The sequence below is a fragment of the Chiloscyllium punctatum genome, chromosome 17, assembly GCF_047496795.1.
Source record: "Chiloscyllium punctatum isolate Juve2018m chromosome 17, sChiPun1.3, whole genome shotgun sequence".
Classification (NCBI taxonomy): Eukaryota; Metazoa; Chordata; class Chondrichthyes; order Orectolobiformes; family Hemiscylliidae; genus Chiloscyllium; species Chiloscyllium punctatum.
The window spans coordinates 1,763,436-1,790,738 of NC_092755.1; the positions used below are offsets into that span (position 1 = coordinate 1,763,436).

A 27,303-nucleotide genomic window follows, 5' to 3' on the forward strand; every position below is an offset into this window, starting at 1 on the left:
GATGGCACAAGAGTTAAGGTCAGATGTAAGGTTTTGAGACAGCGGGAGATGAGCAAGTGTTTCTGCTGACTGTATTGGCTGGAAATATGCAGAACATGCTGCCTATTATGGTGGTGCAAGGAGAGAAGATCAATGATTGATAAAAACAATTAGATCAGTTCTGAGGGAAATAAACTTGCAGAGTTTGGGGTTCGTATGGAAATGAGAATATGGGATTCTGCTACAGAGAGCCAGCTTGGATTTGATGGGCCTCTTTCTGTGCTATAATGCAATTTATTTGGACTTGCTTAACTTGCTCTGATCACCGATTAAGTTGTCATTTCGGTAAATCTGCTCAGTGTTCCTACTCAGACCGATACAGGCTGTCCCTCCACAACAGGAGATAATGTTTACTGTTTTATACTGGGTTCTTTGGGGGGGTGGTGCGGGGTGGGGGGTGGGGGTGGGGGGGGAGCAGGCTAACAGTGTGTGTAAGAGTCTGCCAGCATTTATCTGAAATGGCAAAACCCCAGTGCAGCCACATTAGGGACAGACGCTGGAAATGTGGGGAATGACAGAAGGGAATTCGTTACCCATCCCACCTGCAAACTGGCCAAACCAGTCAGACTGGGGAGCTGTTCACCTGCTGTGTGTGTGGGTGGGTGGGTGGGGGGGGGGGGGGGGGAGATGGGATTCACTCAGGCATCCATCCTGCTGAGACACCAGTCAATTTACTGATAGCCACAGTTGAAGGATTTTTTTTCTCTTTTTCACGCCAAGTAACGAACAATGGTTTTGGCAGCTCATAAAGTTGTGCACATAGAGATCTTAGCTTTGGAAAAGTTCACAACATTGTTGAACACGTACAGATTCACACTGGGTACAGACTTTTATTTTCCTTTATTCATTCACAGGATGAGGTTGTCGCTGGCCCGGCAGCATTTACTGCCCATCCCTAATTGCCCAGAGGGCAGGTAAGAGTCAACCACATTGATGTGGGTCTGAGGTCACAATGTAGGCCAGACCAGGTAAGGATGGCAGCTTCCTTCCTGAAAGGGCATTACTGAACCAGATGGGTTTTTCTGACAATCGATTAATGGTCATCATTAGACTCTGAATTCATACGTTTTTTTTATTGAATTCAAATCCCCTCCATCTGCTGCAACAGGCTTTGAACCCAGGTCTCCAGAACACTATCTGGGGTTTTAGAGTAACTGTCTCACGACAATACCACTCGGCCAATACTTCCCCACATCGCTGTCCAACTGCACAGAGTGAACAGTGATTGTCTGGTTCATCAGAACTGGGTAATCACACATACGTTTGCTCAATGATTGCAGGAGTTGGATGTTGATTGGCTGTTGACATCCATCTCCGAACCATGTATTCTGGGGTTTGTTTCTGATGATGATTAGAAGCATCATCAGTCTTGTTATCTTTTGGGGATAAAACCAGTTTCGATTAGCTTTCTGTTAAATGCATGGCAATCAATTCTATCTCACAACTCTCAGTTTTTGCAGAAGAACTCTCCTTCTCCCCAATCTCCTCCGCCCTCACCTCCAACAGTACAATAATCTCAGAGTCTCTTTATGATTATGAGTGAGACAATCTGATCAGCTGCTTCTTTCCCTACTTCTATGTCAATTTGGATCTTAAACTCCCCTTACTGCAGTTGTGATCCTGCATCATTGTACAGTGTTGCGCATATTTCATGTCTTGGCCTATCAGTGTTCATGAAACTGCATGTAGTATATGGGGCCAACAGTGTAAGAGTTTAGCTCTTTCCTTCCAACAGCAGCAGTCGAATTGTACTCCAACAAAACTTACAGAATCACGGCCAAGCATATCCCCCAACTTACCTCTTACCATCAAACCAGAGTATCAATCCTCATTCAACTGAGAGAATTCAGGAGGGCATGTCAGTAACATCAGCATGAATACCTAAAAATGAGGTGTTAACCTGATGAAGTTCCCAAAGAGGACTACTTGTATGCCTAACAGCATAAGCAGCAAGTGATGGACAGAGTGAAGCAATCCAGGAAACAACAGAACAGATCTAAGATCTGCAGTCCAGCCACATCCAGTTGTGAATGAAGTCAGAGCACAGCTGGAGTTCTGAGGACAGTTCTCTTCAAGATATTAACCAACAAGAATGTCAGACTGGATTAATTATCATAAAACTCAAGTCCGTTTGATGTTCATATATTTACAATCAGTGTTCAATTCACCAAATATAGCTGAATGTAAAGATAATCTTCAAATGACTGTAACAGTGGAGACATCTGAATACTTGATCAGCAACTTAAAGCCTGTTGTGTTTAGATAGTAATAATTTTAAAGAGATTTTAAAAAGTAAGGTGACTTGAGTATAATGGAAGAAGTTGATTGGTGGGTAGCTGATAATCTTGTTTTAATCTGAAGTTAATTTAGGATGAGTTAACAAATAAACACATGGTAGGGAATCCCAGCCCCATGGAGTGCACATCCAGTTCCATGTGGGAAAACCAGGACACTTCTTGTGTGAGTGACAACCACAAGAACACAGAGGTGACATGGGAAATGTCAGGAACACTCGTTTGACTGCGGTTAAAGTACTGCACACACTTCTGATCCCCTTATTCCAGGGTTGATGTGATCATACCAGAGAGGGTACAGAGGAGATTGATCAGAATGTTTCTACAATTGGAAAATTTCTGCTCTGAGGAAAGGTTGGAGAGGCTGGGGATGATTTCCAAGGAAGATGAGCTGAGATTTAATTGAAGTGATAAAATGCTGAGGAATCCAGATCGAGTCGATAGGAAGGAGCTATTCATTAACTGAGAGGTCAGAAACTGGAGGATTTAGATTGAAACTAATTCCCAGAAAGAAGGGGAGGGGAGAATTCATTTCACTCGGAGATGGTGGGGAGCAGGAACTCATTGATGGGGTGGCAGAGGCAGTAACCAGCATCACATTAGAATAAAAGGACATGGATGGAACTGAGATGCTGGAACATGCAGGGCTGCGGACTAAAGTCTGCAGAATGGGATCATTGTGATTTATTTAACATTTCTCCAGAATATTAAAGTCAAGTCCAATTTGAGAATTTATGAACATCATCCGACCTGAATTCCAAATGTCAGAATAAATTTATCAGAAAGTTACAGCACAGATCGAGGCCACTTGGCCCATCCTGCATGTGTTGGCTGTAATAGAATGACCCAGGCTTTACAGTGTTCTGTACTCACCAATGAGAGCAACAATTTCAGACTGTGTACTCTGCTCTCTATGTTGTTATAATCTGTTTTTTCAATGTATTTCTTTGACCTTGTTTCCTGCTTTCTTTCCCAGCCCTAACTCCATTCCCCATGGCCTTGAGGGACTACCATTTCTGCAATTTAATCTCTCCTGCCTTCCCCCGTGTGACAGACTGTCTTTTTGTCCTTGTCTCACCCCCACCTTGCTCACAACCTGTTACATTTCTGATGGTTCCCAGATCTCTGTGACTTCACTGCGCACCCTGGGTCAGGGGCACGAGTTTTGAATTCTCTTCATGAGATAATTGGAAATTTGTCTGGCTGCAATTTCCCCCAGATTTTATTTTTAAAAAAAATGTATGATTTGCATCAGACTCAAGTATTTGTGAGCCTTCATCCACAATCCTGAGCACTTAGACATAATATGGGACCCTCCCACAGATGTGCCAGTTTGATGGATTGGCCGTGCTAACATGGCCTGTAGTGCGTAGGTAAGGTGGGTTGGGTTAGCCATGCTAAATGTGGGGTTATGGAGGTAGGGTGGGACAGCAGGTCATTGCAGACTCGATGGACCGAATAGTCTCTTTGTGCACCTAAGGGATTCTGTAATTCTAACTAGTTGTGATTGTTGTCACATTTTCCTAAGTCCAGATTCATTCAACTCAGGTACACATGCTGCCTTTTGTGTTTCTGTGTGTGCCCGTAGTGTTAGGTAAGGGGTAAATGTAGGGGTATGGGTAGGTTGCGCTTCGGCGGGTTGATGTGGACTTGTCCACAGTCTCCATGATTGTGCAGACTCAGTGGATCAGCCATGGGAAATGCAGTGTTACAAGGATGGAGTGCTCCAGATGGGATGCTCTTTGGATGGTTGGTGGGGTTTGATGGGCCACACCTCTCCTGCCACACTGTTGGGATTCTATTCTATGATTGAGGATAAAGGCTATTCTATGATTGAGGATAAAGCAGGGTGTCCTTGGAGAGGCCGTATTAACTGGAAAGCTGAATCCAAAAATCACCACCTTCACCAAAGGAGATTCTTGGAAAATGACAGATAGTCAGGTGGATTAGCATTCCAATCTTAGATCGTGAGGAAGCGTGAAGGAGATAATGATTTTGCAATTTTAAACTGGAGGGGAGACAGTGATTTATGGTTTTAGATTGCGTCGTACATTCGCATGCTGTTGTAAATATCCATCCTGTACTTTATTACAAAGCCAAGGTCACTGACCATGAAAACCAAAACACCCAGGAAACATCGTCTCCCCATGTAATCTGATAAAAGAATTCTGATAAGTCTGGTTGACCTTAGAACAAAGATGGAAAGTTGGAAGATTAAATCCAATCCAAAGATCCAGTGCTTAAACAAAAGGAGACTACAATAGGATGAGGCAGGAGTTGGCTAATGTAGACTGGAAACAAAGACTTTATGGTGGGAAAGTTGACGGACAGTGCGGGAATATCAAAGACATTTTTTGAAGTGCTCAGCAAAAGTATATATCAGGGAAAAGGAAGGACTGTAGGAAAAGGAATAATCTGCCGTGGGTGGCTCAGGAAATAAGGGAGTCTATCAAACTGAAATAGAAGGCATACAAATTGGCGAAGACCAAGGAGATTAGAAAAACTTTAAAGATCAACAGAAAGCGAGATGGGATTGGGGGAGAAAACTGATTAATAGCTATCCCCAGGGCTGGAATAACAGTTTATACTGCTAGAGGGGAACATATTGTTTGGGGAACATATGGCCTCTAATTTTGAAGCACTTAACTGTTACCATAGAGATAATCCTGAGCAAGTTAAAAGATCACAGCACACTCCAAAATCTTGTACTTCCAAATAATCCTGTTGGACTATAACCTGGTGATGTGTGGTTTTTAACTTTGTCCACCCCAGCACCGGCTCCTCCATATCAGAATCCTGATAGATACCCCACTGAAATGACGCGCCTGTCAGATACTTGAGGGAGTCACAGGGCCGTGGGGGGAGGGGTGTGTGGTTTAACTACAAAGTGCTGAACTGAATTAGACTTTCTAACTAGCGTTGCCATGGAGATAATACTGAGAGACAGTCTATATTCAAAGTTCCAAACCATAAAGGTATAAGAGTGGGAGCGGCACATTGGACAGGCGGGGAGTTACCTGATGCTTCCTGGAGGTGTTCTGCATGTACACTATCCAGGTAACTGCCATGTCTCATCAATAAAGACTCAAAGAAGACCTCTCAGAGTTCTGTGCCTATTTATTCCTATCCAGCAGGGTTCAGGAATATGAGTACACAGCAGTCAGTCTTCACAGTGGAGGATACGAAGAACATGCCAGTGATTGATAAGGAGACTGAGGAAGGTGAGGACCTAGATAATAACCATTATCGTGAAAGAGTTAGAGCTGGGCAAGTTAATGTAGCTAAAGGTACACAAGTCTCATTGCCCTGATAGAATACATCCCGGGATACCAACAGAGTTAGTGGGAGAAATAGCAAATGCACTTAGAGTCATAGAGTCTGACAGCAGAGACAGGCCTTTTGGCCCAAACTGGCCCACGCCGACCAGAATGTCCATCCACGCTAACCCCATTTCCCTGCACTTGGCCCATTTGCTTCTGACCCTTTCCGATCCATGTATTTGTCCAAATGCCTTTTACCTGTTGTGAGTGTTCCTGCCTGAACCACTTCCACTGGCAGCTCCTTCCATATACATACCACCCTCTGTGTAAAACAGTTGCCCCTCAGCTTCCCTTTTATTCTTTCTCCTCTAACCTTAAACTGATCCAATCAAGCCGTCCAATCCTCGAGTTCCTGGGAAAAAGACTGAGTGCATTCACCTTATCCATGCCTCTTATGGTCTTATACACTTCTAGAAAAGAACCCCCTCAGTTTCCTCTGCTCTAAACATAAAATCCTCACTTGTCCAACCTCTCCCTATAACTCAGACCCCTGAGCCCTGGCAACATCCTTGTAAATTGTTCTGCACTTTTTACAGTTTAATAACTGAAACCTCCATTACATTCCTCATATTCCCAGTGTTTCCCCGCGGGGCTGGAACCGACGGGACAATGCCAATGGATTACAATCCATGATCGAGAATGAACTCCTTTACAACAATCCCGTTTTCATAGTGTTCCCCATGGTGCAGGTATCCTTGTGTCTTTCTGGTTGTATGGTTAATTAAAGACGTGTCCTTCTACAAAGCAAAGTTGTGGCTTAATTGTTCCTGGGAAATGTGCCATGATTTTCCAGACTTTCAAAAACAAATGAAATCTCTCTCCACACTCACCACGCTGACACGGACTTGGCTGTGTCTCAGTACTTTTGCAGTCACATTGAGATTTGAAATATTCGCCCACGGACAGAATACACACCTTTCCTTCCAGATGAAAAGGCCAATGATATTCAGATCGGCACGGATCAAGTAGCCATCAGATCTGAACATGAAGTTCAATTTGAATTTCTCATCCGCAAATCTACCCTTTCAGTACCATACAACAGAGCACATAAGTTACCACTGTTAATACAGGATGGAAATTCATAAGACAATTGCAGTATTAAACTGTAGTTTCCTTGTTCCACCAAAGCGTTAAACCTCAGTCTCACAATTTCTCTCTTCTGTGAACTGAAATCCAAACCAATCCCCCCACTCCTTTCCTCCACACCCAGTTCTCACACACTCTCTTCGAATTCAGTTTCCTAGCTCCTGATGAGAACCATCCTGCATACACTGCTTCCTGCACACTCTGGCCAAGACCCATCTGACTAAAATGAGCCAAATTAGAATTCTAATTGCAGGCCCATCCTTGTCCCTTTCCATAACAACCCTGAATCTTCACAAAAGAGTTCTGATAACTTTCTGCAAAACGCTGCCCCACTGATAGTCTGATCACATGTCAGGGTAGCAAGAGAAGGGCCATTCCACTGGGTCCTGCTCCCAGAGGGATGAAGCTGCTAATGATAGATTAATCCCTCACACCCACAGCCTCCTTCCCAGGCACTGACCTATGCTGCACATAGTCCCACAATTGGTCAGCACTGCGCCCGTGCACTGGTCCCCCCTCCTACAGCACGTGCTCCCGATCATACAGGAGTCCAGGTGATGGACAGCAGTTGCTGCCCAATATATCAGGGTCCCTACAGTATGGAAACAGGCCCTTCGGCCAAACATGTCCATACTGACCCTCCAAACAGTAACTTACACAGACCCATTCCCCCTAACTAATGTAACTAACACATTGGCAATTTAGAATGGCCAATTCACCTGCCCTGCACATCTTTGGATTGTGGGAGGAAACCGGAGCACCCGGAGGAAACCCGCTCAGACACGGGGAGAATGTGCAAACTCCACACAGACAGTTGCCCGTGGCTGGAATCGAACCCGGGTACCTGGTGCTGTGAGGCAGCAATGCGAACCACGGAGCCGTCTCTATCGACGGGACGGGGCGGGGCTGGAGGACAGGGACAATGGGATTGTGAATAGTGAATGAATGTGGAGGACATTGGGGGATGGACAGGTCAGTGAGGGACAGGATCAGTGCAGCAGCAGGAGGGGATCCTGGACAAACTGAGCAATGGGTGAGTCTGACAGGAGAGAAACTACAGGAAGGTTCTGTTTGGAGGCTCAGGCAGGGACAGCTGGGAGACAGTATGGCCTGGGGGCTTGGGCAGGTTTACTAATCAGCCTCTTCAAAGATGCTGTTACTCAACTCTGAGCCTGATCCTCCTCGTCCAGAGGTAAGGACACATACACTATTTCCTGGTGGGCAAGGGATACAGGGACTGCCTTTCAAAAGGAACTCACCTGTGTTGGTGACATTAACAAGACTCAATACAGACTCACTGACAAAATGCTGGTGTGCTTGAACTTCATCCAGAATGTTAACATCTATAACTGGGCAAAGCAGACCCCAATGTACAGAGTTAAATCCTGGATACTAATAACAGCTTTGTGCATGGGAAATCATATCTCATGAATTTGACTCAGTTTTTTTGAAGTAGTAACAAAGAGGATTGCTGAGGTCAGAGCATGGACATGATCTACATGGACATCAGTGACGTGTTTGACAAGGTTCCTCATGGGAGACTGGTCAGCAAGGTTAGATCGCATGGAGTACAGAACTGGCTCGAAGGTAGAAAGCAGAGGGTGCTTTTCAGGCTGGAGGCCTGTGACCAGTGGAGTCTCACAAGGATCGATGCTGGATCCACTACTTTTCGCCATTTATATCCATGATTTGGATGTTAATATAAGAGGTATTGTAAGTAAGTTTTCTGATGACACCAAAATGGGAGGTGTAGTAGACAGTGAAAAAGATTACCTCAGAGTACAAGAGGATCTGGATCAGATGGGTGAATGGGCTGAGGAGTTCACTTTAGAAAAATGCAAGCTGCTGCATTTTGGAAAAACAAACTTTAGCAGGACTTAGATAGTTAATAGTAAGTTCCTGGGGAGTGCAGGTTCATAGTTCCTTGACAGTAGAGTAGCAAGTAGATAGGATAGTGAAGGCCACAGTTGGTCTGCTCGTCTTTCCTGGTCAGAGCATTGAGTATAGGGGTTGGGAGGTCATAGTGCGGCTGTACAGGACATTGCAAAAGTTGCTGAATCAATATTCCATAGAATTCTGTTCTCCTTCCTATCAGATGGATGTTCTTAAACTTTAAAGAGATCAGAAAAGAATTATAGCATGTTGCCAGGGTTGGATAGGCTGTTTTCCCTGGAGCGTCAGAGGCTGAATGGTGACCTGAAAGAGATTTTTAAAATCAGGCTGGGCATGGATAGGGTAAATAGACAAGATATTTGCCCTGCAGTGGGGGAGTACAGAACTAGGGGACTGGGACGGAGGGTAGGCAGACAGGGGGTGGGTGGATAGAGAGGGGTAGGACCGAAATGGGTGGGGAAAGAGAGGAGGGGAACAGAGGGGGGAGGTGCGACTGACAGAAAGGGGGAACAGACCGGGGTAGGGGGGGTGGGGCAGACGACAAACAAAGGTGGTGGGGAAGAGACGGGGGGGGGGGAACAGTCCGACAGAGGGGGGAGGGGAACAGGCCGACAGGAGGGGGGGGTGTAGTGGGGACAGGCCGATGGGGTGGGGGGTGGGGGGAGACAGGCGAATGGGGACAGGCTGACAGAGGGGAGGTTGGGGAACAACAGGCCGACAGAGGGGAGGGGGGACAGACAGAGTGGGGGGAGACGGGAGGGGGGAAGCAGACAGAGCGGGGGGAGACAGCGGGAACAGAGGGGGATGATGGAGAGTTATTTTATAGATCTAAAACTCAATTCTGTTCCAGTTTTCTCCTCCTCACCTTAATTCCCTCTGAAGGGCTCAGAACAACTGCATAGTTCTTGGAAAGTAGAGTTTCAGGGAGATCAGGTGCTGAATGTGGCATTTGGGACACTAACACTGAATGGAATGTGCTGACCAATAAATGTACTCTGGTTCGATTCCACTGTCTGTGTGGTGTTTGTACATTCTCCCTGTGTGTCTGCGGGGGCTTCCTCTGGGTGCTCTTAATTTCCTCCCACAAATCCAAAGCCATGCAGGTTAGCTGGATGAGCTTTGGGTAATGGGAGGTTACAGAGTTAGGGTGAAATGCTGTTCCGATGGTTGGGATGGTGTCATGGGCCGAAAGGCCTGCTTCCACACTGTAGGGATTCTGTCACTGAGTATAGGGATTAGGAGGGCACGTTGTGGCTGAGTAGGGCATTGGTGAGGCCAGTTTTAGAATATTACATTCAATTGTGGTCTCCCTGATTTTAGAAAGATGTTACCAGAATAGGACTCAACCTCTTAATGACAAGTTCCTTGGAAGTGTTGACAGACAGACAGACCGTGCAGTGTGGGTTGATAGTTCATTGAAAGTGTGGTTGAAGGTAGACAGGCCAGTGAAAGTGGTGCGCGGTATGCTCGCTGTTATTGGGCAGTGCATTGAGTATAAGAGTTGGGAGATCATGTTTCGGTTGTACGGTTTATTGGCTTGGACACTTTTGGAATCCCCAGACTGCTTTCAATTCCAGTCTCCCTGCTATAGGAAAGATGTTGGGAAACTTGCAAGAGTTCAGAAAAGTTTTTCCAGGGTATTGCCAGTATTGGAACATTTGAGGCTGAATAGGCTGAGGCTATTTCCCTGCAGCACTGGACACTTTAGGTGGCTTTATCAAACTTTATAAAATTACGAGGAACAATGATAGGGTGACGAGTCATGGTTTCTTTTTTCCCGGGGTAGGGGAGACCAAACAAATGTGAATCTTTTTTCCCCGAGGTGGAAATGACAAATTCTAGAAGAGAGATGGCAAGTTTAAAGGATATGAAAACCGAACCAACTGAAGATGCTGTAAACTAGGAAGAGAAACAGAAGTTTCTGGAAAAGCTCAGCAAGTTAGAGGGCGGCACGGTGGCACAGTGGTTAGCACTGCTGCCTCACAGCGCCGGAGACCCGGGTTCAATTCCCGCCTCAGGCGACTGACTGTGTGGAGTTGGCACGTTCTCCCAGTGTCTGCGTGGGTTTCCTCCGGGTGCTCCGGTTTCCACCCACAGTCCAAAGATGGGCAGGTCAGGTGAATTGGCCATCCTAAATTGCCCGTAGTGTTAGGTAAGGGGTAGATGTAGATGTAGATGTAGGGGTATGGGTGGGTTACGCTTCGGCGGGGCGGTGTGGACTTCCACACTGTAAGTAATCTAATCTAATTCAAGTCTAGCAGCATCTGTGAAAATAAATTAGAGTTAACGTATCTGAGGAAGGGTGACCAGACCCGAAACTTTAACTGATTTTTCTTCACAGATGCTGCATGACCTACTGAGCATTTCCAACAATATCTGTGCAAGTTTAAAGGGAGTTGTTTGGAGTATATACCTGAGAGGAACTTTATAAAGTGCGAGTCAGACCACATCTGGAGTAATGACAGAAGTTTTGGTCCCTTTATTTAAGGAAATACATCATTCCATCAGAGGCATTTCACAGAAGATTGACTGGGATGAACCCTGGTTTGCAGGGATTATCTTTTAAGAAAAGGCTGAAGAAGTTGGGACTCTACTCACTGGATTTGGGAAGAATGAGAGGGGATCTCATTGTAACATGTAGGATTCTTAAGGAGTTTGACAGGGTAAATACTGAGAGGATGTTTCCCAACATGAGGGAGTCTGGAACCAGATTCTGGGTCAGTCACGGAATCACGGGTTCTGTTTTGGACTCGCCAAGTTTAAGGTAACACCGACAGGGGTCAGGGGTTTGAGTAGCAATGGAGCTGGGGTGAGGTGGAGACAAGCAACATTTTAAGAGATTGGAATTCCTGGTGTTTGTGATTGTGTCGATGTCTGATCAGAAAGTCTCCTTGATTAGATTAGATTACTTACAGTGTGGAAACAGACCCTTCGGCCCAACAAGTCCACACCGCCCCTCCAAAGCGCAACCCACCCATACCCCTATATTTACCCCTTACCTAACACTACGGGCAATTTAGCATGGCCAATTCACCTGACGTGCACATCTTTGGACTGTGGGAGGAAACCGGAGCACCCGGAGGAAACCCACGCAGACACGGGGAGGACGTGCAAACTCCACACAGTTAGTCGCCTGAGGCGGGAAATGAACCCGGGCCTCTGGCGCTGTGAGGCAGCAGTGCTAACCACTGTGCCACCATGCCGCCCATATCTGACCTTCAGATATGAGAGCAATATTGTCAAGAGTGTGGTTCTGCCTCAGGTAGTTCCCAGGGTGAGGGAGGGGCTCAGCAGTCAGGAAAAGTAATTTGTAATAGCAACTGAAGGCAATGGGTTTAACCATTCCAAAGTTCCGTTGCAGGAAATTGCAGCCAATCGCGTAGTGGGAGCGTGATGAGCAGTTTGATAACTGAGTAATGGAGAGGGATGATGGGGAGGGAGAGCTGGGCATTGTCGGTGTACATGTGAAATATAACATGGTGCTTTTGGACGATATCACTTCCTGGCAGTGTGTAGGTGAGAAACAGGAGGGACCGAGGAGAGATCCTTAAGGGACACCAAATACAAGGAAGTCAGAAAGGAAAGGGAGAGTCGGGATGGAGTAGGTTATTCCAACAACGGTGGGGTCAAATATTAGTTTGTAGCAGAATGGGAGAGAAGGACATAACCAGAAAAGACAGACAGGTAGAACAAGGAACAATATCTGTGAATTGGGGAGGGGGAGTGATGAGGAGCAGCCCAACTCCAAAAGCACTATTTCTACATCAGTGACATCACCCAACTCCACCCTAGTCTCAGCTCATTTACTGAAATACTCGTCCATCCCTGTGTTATCTCCAGACTTCATTATCCAAACACACTCCTGGCCAGCCTCCCACATTCAACTTACATGTAATCTCAAGAGTATCTAAAACCCTACTGCCCAAGTACTCACTTGTACCAAAACTTGTTGATCCATCAAAAGGCTCCTATTAACAAGCAACAATTTAAAATTCTCACCCTTGATGTAATTCCTGGTTGTGAACATCCCTGTCTCCCTGCAGCACACAACATGTGAGACCCCGACAACTCATTTTCTTTCAGACTCCCAACGATATGTTAATTCATTGCTTCACCTTTCTGGCCGTTTCTACTGTTGCCAAGGCAACACGGTCTGGAATTCCCACCCTAACCCTCTCAGACCTGCTTTCCTCCTTTAAGGTATTCCTGAAAACCTGCTTATTTGGCAATCCTTTTGATCACCTGACCTAATATCCCCATCTGTGGCCTTATGTCAGAAGTTCTCAATAGTATTTCTGTAGAATTATAAACATGATTAAAAAAAAAACAAACTGTTGGTGATTTGCACATACATTGTCAACTCTTCACTGTCGCTGAGTGAATAATCTATAACAGCTCTTACTCAACCACATTGTGGGAACACCTTCACCACACGAACTGCAGTTGTACAGGAAGTCAAACATCACCTTCTCCACAGGCAATGGGGCTTTGGCACTGATCACTGGTATCTGTGGAGGGAGAAACACACAGTTGATATGTCAGGGAGTGGAAAAGCGCATTATAGGGAGGGAAAATGGTGCAGAATTTGGGATTTTCAAATTTGTGTTTTACAATGTGCACTAAATTCTGTAAAACCTCTCATTCCATACCGTGAAAATTTCCTTCTCTTCCTGGTCAATATGTCTTTCTTTTCCCCTACCCTGTACCTTCACACATTTCCAATGCCTTGGTCACAACAACACTGTGCTGTCAGTGAAGTTTATCACGTGGTTGAGTATTGTCCCGCCCCTCATTCACTCCGATTGGTTGAAGGACCAACTAGCACCTCTAGCCCCCATTCCCCCACTCTTATTGGTCCTGCGCTGCCATCAATAATTCGAGGCCCATTGTGGGCTGGAGCATGCTCAGTGCTTCCTGATTTTGCTGTTTATCAGGTCTCAGAGAGAGAGAGAGGGCTCATCCCTGTTTCTCCTGATGTCAGACAATAACAACAACTACCTGCATTGTATGGAGCCTTTCACATTGACAAATCTCCTCAAATGCTTCACGAATGATAGAAACGTTGATTAAAGAGAACGATTTTTAGATACATTTTTAAAGTGGAGAGAGGGAGTTAGGGAGGATATTCCAAAGGTTTATGTCCTCGGCAGCTCCAATCGTGGAGTGATATAGGTGGGGAACAGCTTATACTGGAGATAGTTAGTGGCTAACCATAAGTTAACAACCTCATGTCATAGCCCCCTACTCCACACACCAGGTCTTGTTCTCACAGCCTGCCATTACACACTACCTATGGTTAGCCACTAACAGTCTCCATTAACAGCTAATCACCCTCCCCCCAGCCAGAACGTTATCCACTCCTTTATCCAACTGTTCTTCTCACTCTATCCCCACCTATCCTTTACTCCTTTTATCTTCCCCCACACTAACTTCTGCACATAAACTGACTCTTTTTTTCCTCAGTTACATCTGTTCTGTGGAAGGGACACCGGATCTTAAACATTAACTCTGATTTCTCATCACAGATGCTGCCAGACCTGCTAAGTTTTTCCAGAACCTCCTGGTTGTTGTTTCTGATTTACATCTTCCGCAGTTCTTTTGGTTTTAATTTACAAGGAGTTTGTAATTCAGGTCCAACAGCCTCTGTCCCAGTCTCTGCTGTCTCTCCCAACCCCAAACAGTGACACTGCACCTGCACAGCTCATGGACAGGTGTCATCTTGCTGGCCACACCCCTCATTCAATCCCATTGGCTGCAGAACCACAGACTCTCCTCCCACTGGTCTGGAGCTGCCATCAATCAGCCGGGCCCCATTGTGATGAGAGTGGAGGTCTAATCCCTCTCTCTGCCCTGGGATGAGCTTCATCATTCACAGTGAATGGGACAGTATCAAAGAGCACAGGGCCTGGGGGCTATTCAGCCCATCGGGGCTGTACTCTCTCCCTCTGGAGATGCTGCAAGTCTGTCCCAAGTCCCCTCCCGTGTGCCCACGCCCCCCAAATCTTTCCTTAAAAAGTAAAATTCCCAGTCTGTTTCAGAATACCTGCTGAATCTGTGGCACTCAGACTGTTCCAGATGCTCAGCACTTACTGAGGAAAATAGTATTCACATTTTCACCTTGTATTATTTGCCAATTACTTGAAACTAGTTCCTAAAAATTGTGACAGTGTTAACAATTCCTCTCTCTCTCTCTGCAAATTCAAGACCTTTGAACCAAATCTGCACCAGGTCGAAATCACTGCTTCACCTTCTTAGCCCCAAGGATAATTATCTGTGCTTCAGCTAGATCTCCACAAAAGACAGGAATGCATCTTAATTTATTAAGATCAAAGAAACAGACCTTCGGTCCAATTCGTCCGTGCCAATGAGGAATCCTAAACTAATGGATTCCCATTTACCAGCTATTGGCCTGCATCCATCAAAACCCTTCCTATTCATGTACCCAATTGGAAGCCTTTTAAATGTTGTGATTTTATCAGCCTCCACAACTTCATCTGGTAGCCCCTCCCATACACACACCACACTCAGCTTGAAAATGTTGCCATTTAGATCCCTTTTAAATGTTTGCCCTCTCAACTTAAACCCAGGTGCTCTAGATTTGGACCCACCTAAACCTGAGGAAATAGGACCCCGTGATTTTATAAATGCCACTCGTGATTTTATAAATCTCCATGAAGTCACCTCTCAGTCTTTGAGTCTCCAGAGAAAATAGCCCCAGCCTATTCAGCCTCTCCCTGTAGGCCAAATCCTCCAATCCTGACAACGTTTTTGTAAATCTTGTCCAAACCTTTTCAAGTTTCACAACATCCTTCCCAGAACAGAGTAATTCAAACTGAAAACAGAATTCCAGAAGTGGCTTAATCAACGTCCAGTCCAGCCACAATATGGCGTCCCAGCTTCTGTATTCAATGCACTGACCAATAACGGAGAGCATTAATGGAGTCCCATTTGCCAGCAGTTCACCCTTATCCCTCTAAATCCTTCCTCTTCAAGTACCTAATCAGATGCCTTTTAAATGCTGCAATTGTACTAGCCTCCACCCCTTCCTCTGGCAGTTCATTCCATACTTGCAGTGCCCTCAACATGAACAAGATGCCCCTTAGATCCCTTTTAAATCTTTTCCCTCTCACCTTAAGCCTGTACTCTCTAGTTCTGGACCCACCGAACTTGGGAAAAAGTCCCTGACTGCTCACCTTATCCATGTCAGCTTCGCATCAGATATAACTGCAATACTGTGAAGAGTGTAGTTCTGCTGCATAGTTCCTAGTGAGAGGGAGAGGCTCAGCAGTAAGGGAAAGGAATTTGTCAGGCAACAGGTTTAACCATTACAATGTTTCATTGGAGGAAACTGCACCTAATCGAGTAGTGGGAATGTTCTAAGCAGTTTGATAACTGAGTAACAGTGGAGTAGTGGAGAGGGATAATGGGGAGGGAGAGCTGGGCATCGTCAGTGTACATGTGAAACCCAACATGGTGCTTTTGCACAATGTCACCTCCTGGCAGTATGTACGTGAGATACAGAAGGGACCAAGGACACCAAATGCAAGGAATTCAGAAAGGAATGGGAGAGTGAAGATGGAGCAGGATTTTGGGAGAGAAGGACAGAACCAGAAAAGACAGAACAAGGAACAATATCTGTGAATCGGTGAGGGGGACTGATGAGGAGGAGGAGGAAAGAGAGTTGGAAAGTCTGTAGTTTAGTGAGATTAGGGTAAAGGGTCAAGGTGAGCTCTGATTAGGCTTGACAACAGACTGGAGGAAGATGTCAATTTCGGACAAAAACCAGGAACACCACGTGAGGCAGTTTGGCTCGGCGGGCTCGTGGGAGGGAGGGAAGCAGCAGATCGGATTATCGCAGTCTTAGTGACAGAGAAACTCCATGTGTTCCTCACTCGTTGTTGGAGAGAAGGATGGAGGAGACAGGATGATGGACAGTGTTTCACAAAGAAACAAAACCAGGGTTAGTGATATTTAAAGTGAGTGAACAAACCTAATGTATTTAACTTTTATCCAAAATATTAAAACAAACGACTGAAGTCCTGGTTCGAATCCCATCTTGGCAGATGGTGGAGTCTGAATTCAAGAAAAAAATAACTGGAATTAGGAATCTCCTGATCTCCATGGAACCATTGTCAATGGCGAAAACAACCCTGCCAATCTGACAGTGGCCCAGCCAGCTACTCACTGTATTAATCACTGTAAAGTTTCAACAAAGGAATGAAACTGGATGGACCACTCGGCATCTAAGAAGGCACCATTTAATACAACCACAGAATCAGCCCTCTCGATGGTGCAATGTCCTCCAGACTAACATCTGGATTTTGGGGCCAGAATGTGCAGAGCTGTCTCACAGACCAATCAAGGAACAGCCCGACATACTCATTCACATGAAATCAACCCTTACAGACAATGACCAGACACCATCATCACCACCCCCTTCCCAAGATATTGAGATTGTGCTGATGGAAAAGCACAACAGGTCAGGCAGCATCCGAGGAGAAGGAGAATCGATATTTCGAGCCTAAGCCCTTCATCATCCTGACCTGCTGTGCTTTTCCAGCACCAGACTCTTGACTCTGATCTCCAACATCTGCAGTCTTCACTTTCTCCTGAAATCTCTGGATAAGGCCTGTCCCACCAGCAGGACAGATCAGGCAGATGTGGTGGCACAGTGGTGGCACAGACAGGGAGGATTTGCCCTGGGAGTACACAGCGTTGGCTCCAGAGACCAGGAAGTCTCATGGCTCCTGCTGATTACCACGTCCCGTCCTCCCTTGGCTGATGAATCAGTTCTCCTTCATGTTGAACAACATTTGAAGGAAGCACTGAGGCAATAAAATGGTGTCAAACTTACTCTGGGTACAGGATTTCTATATCCACAATCGAGACTAGCTCTGCAATAGAATTACTGACTAAGCTGGCCAGGTCCTAAAGGATATAGCTGCTCAACTGAATCTGCAGCGGGTGGGGAGGGAACCAACAAGAGGGAAAAACATACTTGATCTCATTGTTATGAATGGACCAGCTGCAGATACATCTGTCCATGACAGTATCAGTACGAGCGACCATCACACATTCCTTTTGGAGACAAAGTCTTGGCTTAAAGTTGAGAAAAACCGCCATTGTGTTGAGTGACACTATCACCGTTCTAAATGGGACAGATTTGAAGAGATGTAGGATCTCAAACTGGGTATCTATGAGGCACTGTGGGACATCAACAGCAGCAGAACTGTACTCCAGCACAATCTGTAATCTCATGGGTTTGTAAATCCTGCTCTCACCCATCACAATGGACAGTAAAGGAGGGCATGCCATGAGCAGCACCAGGCAGACTTAAAAATGAAGTGCCAACCTGGTGAAGCTATCAAACAGAACTACCTGCATATCAAACAGCATCAGCAGCAAGCAACAGAGCTAAGTGATCCGACATCCAATGGAACAGATCGGAGCTCTGCAGTTCTGCCACACTGTGAACGGTGATGGACAATTAGACAACTCACTGGAGGAAGCATCACAGATATCCCCACCCTTACTGATGGAGGGGCCTCACACACCCATGCACCAGATAAGATGACAGCATTTGCAGCAATCTGCAGCCAGAAGTGCAAAGTGGGATGATCCATCTCAGCCTTCTCCAGTGGTTTCTAACATCACAGATGTGAGTTTTAAGCCAGTTCGATTCAGTTTGAATAACATCAGGAAATGGTTAAGTCGTGCAAAGGCTACGTGCCCTGCCAATATTCTGGCAATAATACTGATATCTTGTGCTCCAGAACTTGCCACCCACCAAGCCGAGTACCGCTCCAACATTGACATCTACCGACAATGTGAAACATTGCCCAGGGATGTTTTTAGATTAGATTACTTACAGTGTGGAAACAGGCCCTTCGGCCCAACAAGTCCACACCGCCCCGCCGAAGCGCAACCCACCCATACCCCTACATCTACCCCTTACCTAACACTACGGGCAATTTAGCATGGCCAATTCACCTAACCTGCACATCTTTGGACTGTGGGAGGAAACCGGAGCACCCGGAGGAAACCCACGCAGAAACGGGGAGAATGTGCAAACTCCACACAGTCAGTCGCCTGAGGCAGGAATTGAACCCAGGTCTCTGGCACTGTGAGGCAGCAGTGCTAACCACTGTGCCACCGTGCCTGCAACACAAAAACACAGGGCAATCCAACCCAGCCAATTTCCCTCTCTCAGTCCACACTCGATCAGCAGTAAAGTGATGGAAGATGTCATCAATAGGGCTACCAAGCAGCAGCTGCTCAGCAACAGCCAGCTGAGTGACACTCATTTTAGGCTCCACCAGGATCACTCAGCTCCCGATTGTGTTACCGCCCTGATTCACTATCTGACAATCAACTGAATCCCAGAGGCGAGGTGAGGGTGACAGCCCAGTCCCACTCCAAGGCCACTAATTCTAGCTGATTCCACCCATGTCGCAGCTCATACACTTTCATCCATCTTGTGTTATCTCCAGACTTCATTATCCAAACACACTCCTGGCCTGATTCCCACATTCAATCTCCCTGTTATCTCAAGAAAAACTAAATCTCTGCTGCCCAAGTACTCCCTCGTACCAAAACTTGTTGATCAATAAAAAGGCTCATAATCAACAACATAGAGCTACAGAGACGTACAGCATGGAAACAGAACCTTCAATCCAACCCGTCCATGCCGACCAGATATCCCAACCCAATCTAGTCTCACCTGCCAGCATCCGGCCCACATCCCTCAATTTAAAATTCTCACTCTTGATTTAATTCCTGGTTGTGATCATCCCTAGGTCGCTGCATCTCACACCCTTTGAGACCTCAACAACCCATTCTGTTCAAGACTCCCAATGACCTGTTAATTCATTACTTAATAATGACCTAATATCATCCTTCTGTGGCCTTATGTCTAAGGTTCCCAATAATATTTTAAAAAATTATAAGCAGTTATTATAAAAAATTATAAGTAGAAGCTGTTCTTGATTTGGACATTATCTTCAAATCATCTCTGTTGCTGAATGAATACTCTGTAATGTCTCTTATCCAACCACATTGTAGGAGCACCTTCACCACACAAACTGCAGCTGTACAAGAAAGTCAAACATCACCCTCTCCACAGGCAACAGGGCTTTGGCATTAATCACTGGTATCTGTGGAAGGAGAAACACAGTTGATGTTTCAGGGAGTGCAAAATGGATTACAGGGAATGAAAATGGTGCAGAATTTGATAGTTAGAAATGGAAGGAAGATACACTTGCTTATTGGAAAAAGAATTCTTGACCGTCAAAGATTTTCCAGAAACAAAATTAATAAGCAGCACATGGTCAGGGGCTGGGCGGCAGTGAAAAACTAACTTACAAAAATGTCTGTAGAAGTTATACTAAAATACTAAACAGACCAAAATACACCCATTGTTTGAGACTGAGGAAGCTGGATATTGACAAAGTGGTCATGAGGGAGCCCAGAGATGAAGCAGAGCAGAATAAGCTGTTATGATCCCACAGTCATCGAGATGTACAGCACCGACACAGACCCTTCGGTCTTACTCATCCATGCCAACGAGGTATCCAAACCTAATCTATTCCCGTTTGCCAGCACTTGTCCCATATCCCTGTAAATGCTTCCTAATCATATCATGTCTCTATTTAGATGCCTTTAACATATTTTAATTGTACTAGCCTCCACCACTTCCTCTGGCAGCTCATTCCATCCACTGCATGAAAGAGTTGTCCTTTAGGCCCCTTTGAAATTTTATCTGTTCTCCCTAAAGCAACGTCCTCTACTTCTGGACACCACCACTCCAGGGAAAACACCTTGTTCATTTACTCTATTCATGCCCCTCATGATTGTATAAACCTCCATAACATCACCACTCAGCCTATGGCACTCCAGGGAAAACCAGCCCCAGCCTTTTACGCCTCACCCTGTAGCTCAAATCCTCCAACCCTAACAACATCCTTGAGAGTCTTTTTTGAAACCTTTCAAGTTTCACAGCACCCTTCTGATCGGAGGCAGGCCAGAACTGCACATATTATTCCAAACGTGGCCTAATGAAGGTCCTGTACAGCAACATGACCTCCCACATCCTATACTCAATGCTCAAACCAATAAAGGAAAATATATACTAAATACCTTCTTCATCATCCCATCCTTGACTTGCAAGGACTATGAACCTGCAGTCCAAGGTCTCTTTGGCCCGCAAACATTTCCAGGGCCTTGTCATTCACTGTATAAGTCCTGCTCTGATTTGCCTTTCCAGAATGCAGCACCTCACATTTTTTAACTAAATTATACCCCATCTGACCAATACCTCATTGTAATCTGAGGTAACCTTCTTCATTATCCACACAGCGCCAGAGACCCGGGTTCATTTCCCGCCTCAGGCGACTGACTGTGTGGAGTTTGCACATTCTCCCCGTGTCTGCGTGGGTTTCCTCCGGGTGCTCCGGTTTCCTCCCACACTCCAAAGTATGCAGGTCAGGTGAATTGGCCATGCTAAATTGCCCGTAGTGTTAGGTAAGGGGTAGATGTAGATGTAGATGTAGGGGTATGGGTGGGTTACGCTTCGGCGGTGCGGTGTGGACTTGTTGGGCCGAAGGGCCTGTTTCCACACTGTAAGTAATCTAATCTAATCTAATCTAATCTAATCTAATCTAATATCTCCAATTTTGTATGACCTGCAAACTCATTTACGATACCAAATCATTTAAATGAATGACGAAACAAATCCCGAAATAAACATCCATTTCTCTGAGTTTGAATGTGCTCTGTGTAAATCCTGCCCAATGACTCTGTACCAGAGAAAGGCTGCACATGCGCCTGGCTGCACCTTGCCCCCTACAAAACTGGTGGCTCCGCACGTGTCCTGTGAATTCTTGCCCCAAATAAAGATGGCGGCGCGCACTCATGCCTGCAGCCACACTGAGGAAATTCCCCGTTTACTGAAAACACGAGAGTGTGATGTTCAAATGTGTGTTTTCCGATGTGCATATTTTGTTTGTAAAACCTCTCCACTCATACAGAATCGCTCTCACCTCCTGCTGTTCCACAGACAGCCTTGATTTTCGCGGGTACCTAATCTCTGCCTGGTTACTCGTTTGTCCTTAGTGTATTTGTACAATCACTTTCGATTCTCCTTAAACCTATATCCTAAAGCTATCTCATGTCCCCTTTTTGCCCTCCTGGTTTACCCAGAGTATACTCCTACTGCCCCTATACTCACACAAACACAGCTGTCTGTACCTGCCATATTCCTCCTTCATTTTCTTGACCAGGCCCTCAATTTCTTTCAACAGACAGCATTCTCTACACCCACCAGCCTTGGCCTTAACAGGAACATACTGTCTGTGTACTCTTGTTGTTGCAGGCCTATGGAGGCAATGGCAGTTGAGGACAGAGAAGCAATCATTCCCAGTAAAGAGGTAATGTTGGGAAAGGTAACAGCCTAAAGGTAGATGGGTCTCCTGGCCCTGATGGATTGCATCCCAGGGACTAAAGGAGATTGGGATGGGGGGGGGGGATAACAAATAGACTCATGAAAATTCACTAAAATTTGTTGGATTCTGGGATGGTTTTGACAGACTGGAAGCTGCAAATGTGGAGCCACTATTTTTCAAAAAGGACCCATTAGCTTAACTTCTGTACTGGAGAAAATGCTTGAACCTTTCAAAAAAGTAGTGGTGAGATATCTGGGTAGAAATTGTCTCATTTAGCAAACACAGCATGGATTCATGAAAGGCAGGTCACTTTAATTGATTTCCTGGAATTATTTGAGGATACAACGAGTGCGTTGGACAAGGTGGACTGAGTAGATGTGGTGTACCTGGATTTCCAGAAGGTATTTGATAAGTTGCCACACAAAAGGCTGCTGAATAAGGTAAAGATGCACAGCATTATGGGTAATATATTATCATTGATACAGAATCGGTGAACCAACAAAAAATAAAGAATGGGGATAAATGGGTGTTGGGATTAGTGTTGGCACTTCAACTGTTTGCAATTTACACAAATGTTTTGGAGTTGAGGACCAAGTGTATGGCGACAGAGTTCACATTTGATACAAAGATGAGGTAGAGCAATGTCTGCAGAGGCCACTGTCAGTCTGCACAGGGACACAGATAGGTTATGTGAGTGGGTAAGGGTCTGGCAGATGGAGTTCAATGTTGGGATATGTGAGGTCATCCATTCTGGTCGTACGAACAGCAAACTGGATGATGAAATGGTGAAAACATGCAGCAGGCTCCAGTGCAGAGGGAGCTGGGTGTCCTTGTACATGAATCACAGGAAGTCGGTTTGCAGGTGCAGCAGGTAATTATGGCAGTGAAGGGAATATTGTCCTTCATTGCTAGAGGGATGGTTATGCAGCAGCTGTACAGGGTGGGGTGAGGCCACACCTGGAGTACTGTGTACAGGTTTGATGTCCTTACATTAGCAAGGATGTACTGGCACTGGAGGGAGTACAGAGGAGGTTCACTAGTTTGAGTTGGGAGTTGAGAGGGTTGGCCTGTGTGGAGAGATTGAGAAAATTGGTTCTATAGTCATTGTAATTTAGAATGAGAGGTTGGAGAGGAAAAAATAAAATTATGAAGGGAGTAGATAAGATAGAAGCAGGCAAAATGTAGATTTGTGAACAGGAAAGCAATTAAGGGTTATGGTGAGAGAGCAGGAATGTGGAGCTGAGGCCATGAAAAGATCAGCCCTGATCTTATTGAATGGCAGAGCAGGCTTGAGGGGCCAGATGAAAGTTCTTGCCTTGGGCCATTAAAATTGGCCTTTGTCCAATTCAGAACCTTAACTTTTAGATCTAGTAAATTATTTGGGCGGCACAGTGGCACAGTGGTTAGCACTGCTGCCTCACAGCGCCAGAGACGCGGATTCAATTCCCGACTCAGGTGACTGACTGTGTAGAGTCACTCTCCCCGTGTCTGCGCGGGTTTCCTCCGGGTGCTCCGGTGTCCTCCCACAGTCCAAAGATGTGCAGGTCAGGTGAATTGGCCATGCTAAATTGTCCGTAGTGTTAGGTTAGGAGTATGGGCGGGTTGCGCTTCGGCGGGGCGGTGTGGACTTGTTGGGCCGAAGGGCCTGTTTCCACACTGTAAGTAATCTAATCTAATCTTTGGACTGTGGAAGGAAACCAAAGGACCCAGACAAAATCCATGCAGAAAACCCCAATAAGGTGATCATCCCTTTCTTATTTCCCAGTTCCACCTAAATAACTTGACTGGGCGTACTCCCAGGAAATATCCTCCCTAAGCAAAAACATAATGCTATCCCGAATCAAAAATGCCACTCCCCCTCCTCTCTTGTCCCCCTTTCTATCCTCCCTATAGCATCTATACCCTGGAACATTAAGCTGCCAGTCCTATCCATCCCTGAGTGATGCCTCTGTAATTGCTATAATATCCCAGTGCCATGTTCAAAACCATACCCTGAGCTCATCTGCCTTCCCTGTCAGGCCTCTTCTATTGAAGTAAATGCACTGCAACTGCTCAGTCCGACTTCATTCTGTGCCTTGCCCTTTCCTGCCTTGACTATTTGACTTCTGAACTGTACCAGCCTCAGACATATCTCTTTCCTCTCTATCTTCTTGGGTTTATACCCACTCCCTTACTGGTTTAATGCCTCCCGAGTATCACCAGCCAGTCTCCCTGCCTAGATATTAGACACCTTCCAACTCAGGTACAATCCATCCTTCTTATGCAGGTCAACTCTACTCTAGAGGAGATCACAACGATCCAAAAAACGTGAATCCTTTGCCCCTGCACCAGCTCGTTAGCCACTCATTGAGCACCTTCTCCTCATCTGTAATATGGACATTTTTCAAGATGTCACCATTTATTTCCCCACATTCTATATCTCCCATGTACTTCTTCACAGTAAACACTGATGAAAAATACTTGTTTCCTATCTCACCCATCGCCTGCAGCTCCACACAATGGCTGCCTTGCTGATCTTTGAGGGTCTCTATTTTCTCCCTAGTTAGCCTTTTGCTCCTCATGTATTTCCAAAAGCCTTTGGATTATCCTTAACCCTATTCGCCAAAGCAATCTCACGTCCCTTTTTTGCCTCCTGATTTCCCTATTAATTATACTCCTACTGCCTTTATACTCAAAAATTTTTTGGATTGGAATAAATGCAAAATATAACATCCTGACAAAACAAACGAGGGCAGGACTTACACTCAATAAAAGTAGGGCCTTGAGTAGAGATATGGGAACAAAGCGATCGAGGGCTTCAGGTCTTTGAAGTGTATGTTACATGTAGACAGGGTGGTTAAGAAGGTGCTTAGCAAACTTACAATCATTGCTCAGACCTCTGAATACAGGAGTTGGGACGTTATGTTGAGGATTTACAGGACGTTGGGGAGGCCTCTTCTGGAATACTGTGTCCAGTTCTGGTTGTGCTGTTATAGGAAGGATATCATTAAATTGGAGCAGGTTCAGAAGAGATTTACCAGCATGCTTCCATGAATGGAGGGATTGTGTTCTAAGGAGAGGCTGGATAGGCTGGGAATTTTTTGCACTGACGTGCACGAGGTTGAGGGGTGATCTTATTAGAGGTTTATAAAATCAGAAAGTGTGTAGATAAGGTGAATAGCCGGGAGAGAGGGGGATTCAAAACTCGGGTGCATTCATTTTGAGAAGAAATTAGAAAGATTTGAGGAAAGACATTAGGGTTTTAAAAAAAAATTACACACGTGGAATGAACTTCCAGAGAAAGTGGTAGCTGTGAATACCATTACAATATTTAAAAGACTTTCAGATAAGTACATAAATAGGAAATATTTGGATGGATGTGGACCAAGCGGAGGCAGGTACAATTAGTTCAGTTTGGAATTATGGTTGGCATGGACTGGTTGGACACAGGGCCTGTTTCCTTGCTGTATAACATTATGACTCTAATCCTCACTCACTCTAAATTCCTCCATCCTCACAACTCTCCCAATCACTGTCACCTCATCCAGCCTCACAACTCTTCCTTATTTATAGAATTCCTCACCAACCACAGAACGCTCCCTATCTCATGTCCTCCAGTTTCTCAGATCTCTGTGATATGTGCCTTTCTTTAGTTCCAGCCTTGAGGATGCCCTCATTCACTCAGATTGGTTGGAGGACAAACTGGTACGACCTGGTCCTCCAGTACTGCCCTCTGCCCCCTATTGGCCTGCGCTGACATCAATCATCGAGGCCCATTGTGAGGTGAGTGGTGGGATCCTCCCTCTCTCTGCCCTGGGATGAGCTTCAGCATTCACAGTTAATGGGGCAGTATGATAGAGCACAGAGCCTGGGGCAATTCAGCCCATTTGGGATGTACCCTCTCCCTCTGGAGATGCTGCAAATCTGTCCCAATTCCCTTCCCATTTGCCCATAGCCCACCAAATCTTCCCTTAAAAAGTAAAATTCCAAATCTGTTTATGAATAACTGCTGAGTCTGTGTCCAGCTGTCATTCAGCCTGTTCCAGATACTCAGAACTTACTGAATAAAAAAAGTTCACATATTCACATATTATTTGCCAATTACTTGAAAATAGTTACTAAAATTGTGACATTGTTAACAATTCCCCTCGCTCTGCAGATTAGATATCCTAGAAACAAATTTGCACCTGGTCAAGATCACTGCTTCACCTTCTCAGCTCCAAGGACAATTATCTGTGCTTCTGCTAGCTCTCCACAAAAGAGGAACACATCTTATTTTCATTTATTAGTGTCATAGAGATGTACAGCACAGAAACAGACCTTTGGTCCAATTTGTCCATGACAACTAGGAATCCTCAACAAACGGAGCCCCATTTGCCAGCTATTGGTCTGTATCATTGGAAACTCCTCCTATTCACGTACCCAATCGGATGCCTTTCAAATGTTGTAATTGTATCAGCCTCAACTACTTTATCTGGCAGCTCATTCCACACATACACCACACACAGCTTGAAAACTTTGCCCCTCAGATCCGTTTTTAATCTTTGCCCTCTCAACTTAAGCCCATGTGATCATGTTTTGAACCCACCTAACTGCGGTGAAAAGACCCTGGCTGCTCACCTTATCCATGCCCCTCATGATTTTATAAATCTCCATGAAGTCACCTCTCAGTCTTTGACTCTCCAGGGAAATTAACCCTGACCTATTCAGCCTCTCCCTGTAGCCCAAATCCTCCAACCCTAGCAAAGTCTTTGTAAATCTTGTCTGAACTCTTTCAAGATTAACAATATCCTTTCCAGAACAGGGAATTTCAAACTTAAAACAGAATTCCTGAAATGGCTCAATCAATGTCCTGTCCAACCACAATTTGACGTCCCAGCTTCTGTACTCAGTGCATTGACCAATAAATATAAGCATACCAAACACAACCTTCACTAGTCTGCCTACCTGCGACTCTACTTTCAAGGAACAATGAACCTGCACTCCATGGTCTCTATGTTCAGCAACATTCCCAAGGACTTTACCATTAAGTGTATAAGTCCTGCTCTGATTTGCCTTTCCAAAATCCAACAGCTTACATTTGTCTAAATTGAACCCAGTCTGCCATTCCTCACTCCAATGGCCCATCTGGTCAAGATACTGTTGCATTCTGAACTAACCTTCTTCATTGTCCACTACACCTCCAATTTTGGTGTCTTCTGTAAACCCACTGACCATATCTCATATATTCATATCCAAGTCATGTATTTAAGG

At 45.4% G+C, this 27,303-nt stretch overlaps 1 long non-coding RNA gene across 1 annotated transcript in view; it reads right to left on the minus strand.

The window, feature by feature from the left end:
• Positions 1–11,861: 11,861 nt before the first annotated feature.
• The window catches only part of LOC140487722 (uncharacterized), a 32,974-nt gene continuing 17,532 nt past the window's right edge, over positions 11,862–27,303 (minus strand). Inside the window, exon 4 of the long non-coding RNA XR_011962893.1 lies at positions 11,862–13,140. This is a non-coding gene — a long non-coding RNA (uncharacterized lncRNA). The remainder of the gene's footprint in view (positions 13,141–27,303) is intronic.